This window comes from Bos indicus x Bos taurus, chromosome 20 (assembly GCF_003369695.1).
Source record: "Bos indicus x Bos taurus breed Angus x Brahman F1 hybrid chromosome 20, Bos_hybrid_MaternalHap_v2.0, whole genome shotgun sequence".
In the NCBI taxonomy this organism is placed as follows: domain Eukaryota; kingdom Metazoa; phylum Chordata; class Mammalia; order Artiodactyla; family Bovidae; genus Bos; species Bos indicus x Bos taurus.
The window spans coordinates 30,770,042-30,778,721 of record NC_040095.1 but is presented as its reverse complement, the minus strand read 5'-3'; positions in this window follow the sequence as shown (position 1 = coordinate 30,778,721).

Genomic DNA, 8,680 nt, shown 5'->3' with positions numbered 1-8,680 from the left:
TCCAGGAGATGTATTTATTAGTTTTATCTATGTTTTTCCAAGAACTCAGGACACAAAGATTTTCAACACCCAGCACTCCTTTAACACAACAAACAGTAGCAACAGAAGCAGGACTGGGGAAATGAAAAAAGAAAGAGAGCATTTTAGCTTTCTTCAAAGCACTTTGTTCTGTATTTTAACATGGTAGCTATTTAATTTTGTGGAGAGTTTAAAAATGCAATATATCTGAAGAATGTATAGACGTTCAAGTTGTTCAATATTACTTATGTCTTTTTAAAAAGAATAGTAGCAGCATGTACTTCAGACTCAAATGTTGACTTCTGTAGTATAAATTTAGAAAACTCATTGCTTTGCTTCCTTTTAAAAAACTTATCTTTTTTCTTTATATTTTAAGGAAGCTTTTGGAACAGCATATCAACGATAGAACCTAATAAAATCTTACCTTCAGGCAAGCCTCTTGTATATAAAATCAGAGACTATAGTGCCAGGGCTTTCTATTAGTACCATCCATTTTGTTAGCATTTTTCCAATTTATCTTGCGTTACTAACTCTCAGCGTACTATGCCTATTGTAAATATTTAAGCATTACTGTTGACATAAAGATAATACTGACAAATTGAGTTAACATTTCTGCTGAGGATTACCAACCATGTGTAGCCCAGAACAACTTTAACACCCACACCAAACCTTATACTCAGGCCAAATTGTGTTTAGTCTACAATACAAGGCTGTTCCTCAAATGAATTTTTAGCTTTGATTTATACAAAACATGAAACAACCTTTCTTGCATCAATTAATTGTTTGACTTTCCTAATACATTTCCATTTTAACTAGATTATGTCTATATCAAAGGAAAAGGAACGTGTGCAAGATGTCAGTGTCGTGAGCACACATACCCACCCATCCTGGGGTCTTGTAACTTTGTGTGATCTGAATAAAAGGAATCTGGTTTCTCAGCAGTCTCACCTGAAGTCTGCACCTCAGGTTATGTACATGTTTCACATTTGACTAGCTTGAACATTATTTATCTAGCTAATAGTATCTTATTTGAAAGGAAAATAATTTGGAGAATTTTATCTTATGGAAGAATTCAAGACCCATCAATAAAAACTAATCAAGTAAAGTGAGAAGGACTAGGAAAAGATGAAATTCTAGTCATATATACTGATATATTTCTGATAACCTATTGGGATATTTATTCCTCCTGTTGCCCAATTTGTTTATCCTATTGCCAGAGAATGGCCGTTTTGGAGTTTGGTTGATATCATATCAATCTTAATGTCAATATGAGCTCCATATTTATAAGATACTCATCACTGTAAATATATATTTAGAGGGAAAGTTTTGTAAAAAGAAATGTGATGGCATTCTCACATACCAGTTAATTATGGAAGCATTTTAGAATCCTGGCCTCTTCATACTATAATATTTAAAAATTAGCATGAACAATTCTCTTTCCTGTTTTGATTAAATTCAGCTTTCCATAGAAAAGCTTACTAATAGCAAATTGATGGAGATCAAAACATTAATTTGAGTTATTTCCTTTTTAATTCACTGGCTTCTTTGAGAAAACAGTAACAAAAGCCTGGTGACATCAGGAAGACAAAATTATAATTTGGTGAAATTGCATCTTTCTTAATTAGTTTGCAATTTAATTTCCCTCATTGCTTCAGTTCAGAGTCCCAGGACTCTATTTACAATTGTAGCTTACTCTAAGAAGGAAAAAAGCTATACTCTTTAGCTTATTTTTATGAAATGACTTCCATACCTACTAGTTTATATTTATTTCTTAGAAATTTATCAAATGGCTGTTTGGGTAAAGGAAACCCTCTCATTATTGTTACCATTTAATTTCTATATATTATAAGATATTTTCCTCAAAATCTTGTAAGATCTGCTGTATGAGGGAACATTTTTTTCCCTTAGCAAAATGTCATTGTTACAGCATTAAAACATTTAAATGCTTATCACAAGTGATTTATTTCCTCAGAATGTTCCCTATTTGTGACACAGTGGTCGGAATTAAGGAATGATGCTAAAGCTGAAATTCCAGTATTTTGGCCACCTCATGCGAGGGGTTGACTCATTGGAAAAGACTCTGATGCTGGGAGGGATTGGGGGCAGGAGGAGAAGGGGACGACAGAGGATGAGATGGCTGGATGGCATCACTGACTCCATGGACATGAGTTTGAGTGAACTCCGAGAGTTGGTGATGAACAGGGAGGCCTGGCGTGCTGCAATTCATGGGGTCGCAAAGAGTCGGACACGACTGAGCGACTGAACTGAGCTGAACTGAACTGAAAAGATAAACATAAGCAAGATACCACATTTTGAAATATCTGATTAATGAAGCTGTTGGGAGCAATTTCGTAATGAGACAATCTTCATGAAAGGAAACTCAAGTTTGAGAGAAACTCTAGAAATGTGATAGAGGTCTGTGAGGTCTAAGATGCCTCAGGTTCTAGTTTCATCAATTCCTTGGAGATAGCTGTAGCCTTCTATTGGGAAGCAAATGGCTTTGTTGAGACTCATCAGGCTTTGTGACATCAAATAGCTCTTGCAAAACAACAGCGTCTTGAAGAAGCAGAAACAGCTGGGTTGAATTTCCTTTGAAACACAATAGGGTTTAAAAATTATGGGGACAAAAAAAATAATGCCAAATCCTCAATTTTTGTAAAAGGGTTTGAAACATTTCCCAGCGTCAGAGTGCTTGTTGTGTTCACTTATCAGAGTACATTGACAGAGGATCCTGAAGGACTCCACCTGCCTGTGAAAATTCCCTGTCCACCCGACTTGAACCAGTTATTCAGATCCCATGATCTGCCTGACCAGACCATAGACATCACATTCCAAAAGAAATTATACTTGCACCTGTTACTGAACTCCAGTTTTTCAAAATCAAAAGTGAATGACCTTACTAGAGTTTTTGCGGCTTTTGTTTAACACGAAATGTGTGAATGGTTGGCATTTCCTTTTTAGGTTTTGAAGAAGAAGGACCAAAAAAGGATAATCTCCAAGAGGCTTTGTGCTTGGAATAATTGATGACAAAGTGGAGAGGCCTCTCAAATGGTGGTTTCAGTACCATCATAAGTATTATTAAGAAATGCTTTAAATGCAATTAAAACAAGTTCCAGCAGAGACAAATTTGATCAATTAATTCTGATGTTTTAGGTGGCTGATGAATGGAGTCTCAGCAAGGACAATATATCATTGTGTTGATAGCTCAGTTAAGATTAGCTTAGCTATAATATGGGCCTCCCTTGTAGCTCAGTTGGGAAAAAATCTGCCTGAAATGCAGGAGTCCCAGGTTCGATTCCTGGGTCAGGAAGATCCCCTGGAGAAAGAAATGGAAATCCACTCCAGTATTCTTGTCTGGAAAATCTCATGGACAGAGGAGTCTGGCAGGCTACAGTCCGTGGGGTTGCAAGAGTCGGACACGACTTAGTGACTAAACCACCCACCACCAGCTATAATATATGATGCATTGAATCCAGATGAGGATGTGATGATGCCAGCAGCTAAAACTTCCTGAGTTCTTTTTAGGTACTAATTATGGTGCTATGCATTTTTATGTGTGTGTAATGCATCTCATTCTCTTGACCTATGTCAGGAGAATGTCCTATGAGGCATTATTATTATTACCCCCGTTTTACAGATGAAAAGATTGGAGTTTAAGAAGTTTAACTCACTTAAGGCTACACAGTTTGGTCAGGGCTGGTCCTGGAATTCACAGCAGTGTTTTCAACATTTTGCTATGCAAGAGTGTCTAGTATGGTTCAGGTCAGTTCAGTCGCTCAGTCATGTCTGACTCTTTGCAACCCCATGAACCACAGTGCAGCAGGCCTCCCTGTCCATCACCAACTCCTGGAGTTTACCCAAACTCATGTCCATTGAGTTGGTGATGCCATCTAACCATCTCATCCTCTGTTGTCCCCTTCTCCTCCTGCCTTCAATCTTTCCCAACATCAGGGTCTTTTCAAATGAGTTAGCTCTTCGCATCAGGTGGCCAAAATACTGGAATTTCAGCTTTAACATCAGTCCTTCCAATGAACACCCAGGACCACAACTAAAACGATATTTATCCACACATGAAGGCATTAGAGGTGAAGAACAGTGCATGGAAGGAAACATTTATAGGAATGAATGAAATAAAGAAGTGGAAAAAAGAAAATGTCAGTATTTTAAGGTTGGGTGATGGTGGAATGTGGTGATTTGAATGCGATGATGATAGTGAATTGAAGAGAGAGGATGATGGATTTTGCTTTAGATTTTAGACATTAAAAAAGGACTTTTAGAGGATTTTTACAATGAGTTTGAGGCAGTTGCAAGAAATCACATGGAAATGTCCAGTAGACAAAAGAGAAAAGGGAGTTTCAGTTTAGAAGAGATGGTAGGTATAGAGTTGCAGACTATTTTTTTTTTAATTTTATTTTATTTTTTAACTTTACAATATTGTATTGGTTTTGCCAAATATTGAAATGAATCCACCACAGGTATACATGTGTTCCCCATCCTGAACCCTCCTCCCTCCTCCCTTCCCATACCATCCCTCTGGGTCGTCCCAGTGCACCAGCCCCAAGCATCCAGTATCATGCATCGAACCTGGACTGGCGACTCGTTTCATACATGATATTATACATGTTTCAATGCCATTCTCCCACATCTTCCCACCCTCTCCCTCTCCAACAGAGTCCATAAGACTGTTCTATACATCAGTGTCTCTTTTGCTGTCTTGTATACGGGGTTATTGTTACCATCTTTCTAAATTTCATATATATGCGTTAATATGCTGTATTGGTGTTTTTCTTTCTGGCTTACTTCACTCTGTATAATAGGCTCCAGTTTCATCCACCTCATTAGAACTGATTCAAATGTATTCTTTTTAATGGCTGAGTAATACTCCATTGTGTATATATACCATAGCTTTCAGACTATTGAGAAGGTAATAATGCCATGAAATATTGATAGATGAGCTCTCAGATGAAAGGAACATGAAAAAGGAAGAGTCAAGGACTAAAAACTGAGCCTTTCAGGATGCTGAGATATATATCTTTGATTTTTGTCTTAGACTATTACTCTGAGTATTCAATTGTTATTGTTCAGTCTCTAAGTTGTGCCCAACTTTTTGTGACCCCATGGACGGCAGCATGCCATGCTTCCCTATGCTTTACCATCTCCAAAAGTTTGCTCAATCTCATGTCCATTGAGTCAGTGATGCCATAGAACCATCTCATCCTCTGCCACCCCCTTCTCCTCCTGCCCTCAATCTTTCCCAGCATCAGGGTCTTTTCTAATGAGTTGGCTCTTTGCATCAGGTGGCCAAGGTATTGGAACTTCAGCTTCAGCATCAGTCCTTCCAATGAATATTCAGGGTTGATTTCCTTTAGTATTGACTGGTTTGATCTCCTTGAAGTCCAAAGATTCTTCACCAGCACCACAATTGAAAAGATCAATTCTGTGATCTGCCTTTTTTATGGTCCAACTCTCACATCCATACACAACTGCTGGAAAAGCCATAGTTTTGACTATATGGACCTTTGTCAGCAAAATGATGTCTCTGCTTTGTAATATGCTGCCTAGCTTTATCATAGCTTTCCTTGTAAAGAGCAAGCGTCTTTTAATTTTGTGGCTGCAGTTACCATCAGTAATGATTTTGGAACCCAAGAAAGTAAAATCTGTCATTGTTTCCAATTTTTTCCCTATCAGTTAGCCATAAAGTGACAGGACTGGATGTCATGATCTTAGTTTTTTGAATGTTGAGTTCTAAAACAGCTTTTTCACTCTTCTCTTTCACTTTCATCAATAGGCTCTGTAGCTCCTCTTTGCTTTCTGCCATTAGAATGGTATCATCTGTATATCTGAGGTTGTGGATATTTCTCTCGGTAATCTTGATTCCAGCTTGTGATTCACCCAGCCTGGCATTCCTCATGATGTACTCTGCATAGAAGTTAAATAAGCAGAGTGAAACATACAGCCTTAACATACTCCTTTCCTAATTTTGAACATGTCCATTGTTCCATGTCTGGTTCCAACTGTAGCTTCTTGACCTGCATACAGGTTTCTCAGGAGACAGGTAAGGTGATCTGGTATTTCCATCTCTTTAAGAATTTTTCACAGTTCATTGTGATCCAATATGCAGAAATAAATGGTAGAGGAGAATTTTAAGAATTTCTCCTTTGCATATAAGAGATCTTCTGTTAGAGACTTTGCTGTTTTGTTTTGTTTTAAAGAATGATTGATAATATTATAAAAACCTTTTCCATATAAATCAAGTCACCTTGTATTTGTAAAACTATGTTGCTTTCTGTTCCCTTGTTTTAAAAGTTGAAGGAACATTTTCTATTTTTTCTCAGTCATTTTCAAAGAGAGTTTATGGAGAAAGTGAAATGTTATGGATTCATGTTGAGCCATGATTATAGCTTCACTTCCTCATTACAAAGCTTCCAATGTTTTCCTTATTTTCTGATGTAAGAGAGAAAAACCACACCACATTCTTTCTAATAGAATAATGACCACCATGCTATTTCATTGAAATAGATGCATTTCAGAAACTTCTAAAATGGAACAATAGTGGGTGAAATGAATATTTGCTTAATTATTTCTAAGTAAAAAATATGCCAAAAATTTACTCAGAGCAGAAGTATGGGGTAAGAGGGAAAAGTAATTCTGAACTGAGACCAAAGCTATCCTGGGTTAACAGTTATATAACAGCAACAATTTATTAAAGATTTTCTGTCCTTCAATATTACAGCTAGAATTAATAAGCAATCTCCATTTATTTTTCAGTTTTTGCAGTCTACTGTATTTATTTCTTCCCTTTTGTGTTCATTATTTCAGTCTTTTGCTGGGGATATTGTTGTCTTAAACCCGGTCTTCTTTCCTCTTTTTTCAGTATTCTTTAATACAAATTGGTATATTCCAGAGTTCAGTTGCTAAGTTGTGTCTGACTCTTTGTGAGTCCATGGACTGCAGCATGCCAGGCTCCCCTGCCCTTCAGTATTTCCCAGAGTTTGCTCAGATTGATGTCCATTGAGTCAGTGATGCTATCTAATTATCTCATGCTCTGCTTCCCGTGTCTCCTTTTGCCTTCAGTCTTCCCCAGCATCAGGGTCTTTCCAATGAGTCAGCTCTTCGCAGCAGGTGGCCAAAGTATTGGAGTTGCAACTTCAGCATTAGTCCTTCCAATGAATATTCAGAATTGATTTCCTTTAGGATTGACTAGTTTAATCTCCTTGAAGTCCAAGGGACTCACAAGAGTTTTCTCCAGCACCACAATTTAAAAGCATCAGTTCTTCTGTGATCTGCTTTCTTTATGGTCCAACTCTCACATCTGTACATAACTACTGGAAAAACCATAGCTTTGAATATATGGACATTTCTCAACAAAATGATGTCTCTGCCTTTTTTTAAAAAATATAAATTTATTTATTTTAATTGGAGGCTAATTACTTTACAATATTGTATTGGTTTTGCCATACATCAACATGAATCCACCACAGGTGTACACATGTTCTCCATCCTGAACCCCCCTCCCACCTCCCTCCCCATGCCATCCCTCTGGGTCATCCCAGCGCACCAGCCCTGAGCATCCTCTATCATGCATCAAACCTGGACTGGTGATTCGTTTCACATATGATATTATACATGCTTCAATGCCATTCTCCCAAATCATCCCACCCTTGCCCTCTCCCACAGAGTCCAAAAGGCTGTTGTAACCATCCGTGTCTCTTTTGCTGTCTCGCATACAGGGTTATCATTACCATCTTTCTAAATTCCATATATATGCATTAGTATATTCTATTGGTGTTTTTCCTACTGGCTTACTTCACTCTGTATAATAGGCTCCAGTTTCATCCACCTCATTAGAACTGATTCAAATGTATTCTTTTTAATGGCTGAGTAATACTCCATTGTGTATATGTACCACAGCTTTCTTTTTTTTTTTTTGGAAAAATAATTTTTTATTTCATTAAGACTTTTGAAAGGTCATGTCACAGTAAGGAATGCATGCATATGTGATTATGAACTACAAGGTATAAGCCTATCAGAACATTTCTTAAAAAAAGTCATTATCTAATATCCAATGTATTTATATATCTAAGATTATTTTGTAAGCAACTCTCCAGTTTTCCAAGACACAGTACATAGCATTTTTAATAAGCACAAACAGTTTTTATATTCACTTGTTCAAACCTTTAAAAAATATGTATCACAAATGCAGGTATTTTTCTAAACACATCCTTGTTTTGACAACAGATTTTTTTTTTTTTTTTGATTGTTGATAGACGTTTTATTTTTTTATTTTTTATTTTTTAAATTTTATTTTATTTTTAAACTTTACATAATTGTATTAGTTTTGACAAATATCAAAATGAATCCACCACAGGTATACATGTGTTCCCCATCCTGAACCCTCCTCCCTCCTCCCTCCCCATACCATCCCTCTGGGTCGTCCCAGTGCACTAGCCCCAAGCATCCAGTATCGTGGATCGAACCTGGACTGGCAACTCGTTTCTTACATGATATTTTACATGTTACAATGTCATTCTCCCAAATCTTCCCACCCTCTCCCTCTCCCACAGAGTCCATAAGACTGTTCTACACATCAGTGTCTCTTTTGCTGTCTCGTACACAGGGTTATTGTTACCATCTTTCTAAATTCCATATATATGCGTTAGAA